Raw genomic sequence first — 2,739 nt, forward strand, 5'->3', positions numbered from 1 at the left:
AAGAAGGCCTAAATATGAGAGCGAATTTTTGGAGGCCGAGCACCTCGGGTTGGGTTATCTCGGCCGTTCGGTGTGGCCTCATGATCCGTTCCTGTCGGCAGCCTGCCTCCATGTTTGAGCAACAGGTTTAGGTGCTAGTGCCCCTAGGCATACACCGGTGGCACAACTGCTACGTGTTCGATGTGCTGCGTGTAGGAAGGTGACCTGGTCCAGTTCGGGTCATTTATTGCTTCCAACCGAACGAGGGCGAATTTATTTCCTGTGGCCCACTGCTCATGGTCCGTGACCTCAGGTACAGGCTGCATCAGGGGTGGGGGTGGGTCTGGAGGATGCCAGTCTGGGGTAATCTTCTTCTTCCACATCCCACCTCTGTCGACCTCCTCGTCATGGATTTGGACATGGACGTGCTTTTCGAAGATGCAACTGCAGAACCGCACAGGTTAGAAGTTCTGTCGTCCCATGTTTGAATCGCATCTCACCTCTTCTAGATCTCTCACACTTCTTGTTCCGTGGATCCACTGATATGCAGGATGCCGGTCTTGGAGGCACGTCCTATAGCCATGGCCGGGCCGGTGGAGTCGCCGGCTTCTCTTAGCATCGCCAATGCGGAGATAGGCCACGTCGGAGTTCGCGCACACATCGGTTAAAGAGCTGGATTTCTGCCGGAACAAGGAGCTTTTCCAGATTTGTTCAGAGGCTAGCAGCGGCTGGACTAGGAGGTGTGTCTCTAATTTCTTTATTCAGTCTGTCATTTGTTCATACACGTTCTCGGAGTAGTAAGTCTATTTGTTGATTCTTCCTGGTTGCTTGTTCTGCCATTGTTCATACACATAGTCTCGATGTTAATTTTCAAGCTTAAGCCTATCAGTCAAAATAATGATGTTACATAGGGTGATTGAATCATTAATTTGGTTCTTGCATAGCTAACATTTCCAAGTTGTTCATAGGTAAGTCTGGTTCAAAATTGATTATGAAATTAGGCGCACATACTTTTGTGCAGTAAAATTCTTATCTTAATTACTCTGAAAAAACTGGACTGATGGTATCTTGTTCTGCTCGCCTGTATGAAGGGTCAAAGTGTTGGTAGATCCCTATTTAAGAATTAATCATTACTTTGGCTCTGGCATAACTAAAAATTTCCAAGTTGTTCATAGGCAATTCAGGTTCAAAATTGATTCTGAAATTAGTCACACACACTTTTGTGCAGTACAATTTTTATCTGAATTACTCTGAAAAAAGTGGAGTGATGGTCTCTTGTTCTGCTTGCCTGTATGAAGGGTCAAGGTGTTTAGTTTTGTTGGTAGATCCCTGTTGAAGAATTATAGAATTGGAATTTTTGTTTGCAGTCATAGATGATTTATTGTATTTAGTAGAAAACATTCCTAAGGAAAAATTGATCTTTGATCTGTGAGTCTTATTTCTTTTAGCGTAAGGATTGGCAAAGCACCGATGTAGCGCGAGGCAAACCCAAATAGGAAGAGTGCTATGGAGATTTTGATGAGTGCTCTGAGAAGAAGACGAGCTGGTTCGATGAGGTTGGAGTACTAGTGCAGGTCGTGGGTGAGAGGAGAACAGAGGACAGTTGACAAGACATGACCATGCCACTTTAAAAAATTGTAGTAGGGCCAGATTCGAAAATGCACTGTGGACAAGCCATGACCACGGTGCTGTACCGGTACTGCGTGAAAAATGCTACCATAATCAAGGTCCAATTACTCAAAGATTGCCTACTTGGAGTTGCTAATTACATTCTGGTTGATCGAAAATGCATTATTAGTATGAGTAAAATTGTCCATTCGTATTTATTCGTATTGTGCGACTAGTAACTCAGGTTAATCATACTTCTCTTCTTAATGCATGGTTTACTAGAAAGGAAATTAGTAAAAACGTCCAAACAGTACGATGCATTTTGTTCAACTTCTTACTAGTAATACACAAACCTCTCACATTTGGAACATTTAAATTTTTTCCATATGATTAATACAAGGAAAATACAACAAATGTTCAACTTCCACGTGTGGATCATTTAGTCAACTTATGGCAGGACCTAAGATAATCGTTCACTAATGGAACTCCGTCTGTTGGGCAAGTAATTGATGCAGTCTTGTCATCGAGCTAGGACTGGCCACGCGCGTCACCCAGTTTCTGAGTGGACCCGATGTGTGCCAAGTAACACTGATGTAGACACGTGATACTGCCTAGATTCTCTAGCTAATGCTATCCTATGCACTGCGCAATACGCGGGCAGAGAGAGGTCTACGGGGGACAGCGAGCGTGAATACAGGAAAGGCATGGATCCCAAAAGGATCTAGACAGCCAGGATTCCAGCCTACCTGGGGCACGGCCTCCATTAGGCATTTTCGGCCTAAATATACCTTAGTTTCCAATAGGACCCCGCTGCCACGGAAGGGTAGGACAAAAGATGTCATGCAAGTTCTTTTCCATAAGCATGTATGACTATATTCGGAATACATGCCTACATTACATTGATGAACTGGAGCTAGTTCTGTGTCACCCTAGGTTATGACTGTTACATGTTCGATCGCATCCGACATAATTCTCCATCACCGATCCAATGCCTACGAGCTTTTCTGTTGGGGATATAGCTATCAGTTATGACCCGCCCAGGAGGGACCGGGTCAGCCCCAATGGCGGGTCACAAAGGAAGCCCAGTAAACATTCAAGGCGATAGTTTACTAAATCTTATAGAAGGCCTAAAGGCCTAGAGGCGGCTTAAGG

General features: G+C 44.4%; 1 long non-coding RNA gene across 1 annotated transcript; it reads left to right on the plus strand.

Moving 5' to 3' along the window:
• Positions 1-231: 231 nt before the first annotated feature.
• On the plus strand, positions 232-1,668 carry LOC147983787 (uncharacterized). The gene is made up of 3 exons (XR_015615009.1): positions 232-439; positions 530-719; positions 1,428-1,668. It is a non-coding gene; the product is annotated as an uncharacterized LOC147983787 (long non-coding RNA).
• The last annotated feature ends 1,071 nt before the right edge of the window (positions 1,669-2,739 follow it).

Source organism: Triticum urartu, chromosome 2A, assembly GCF_056163025.1.
Source record: "Triticum urartu cultivar PI428250 chromosome 2A, HENAU_Tu73, whole genome shotgun sequence".
Classification (NCBI taxonomy): domain Eukaryota; kingdom Viridiplantae; phylum Streptophyta; class Magnoliopsida; order Poales; family Poaceae; genus Triticum; species Triticum urartu.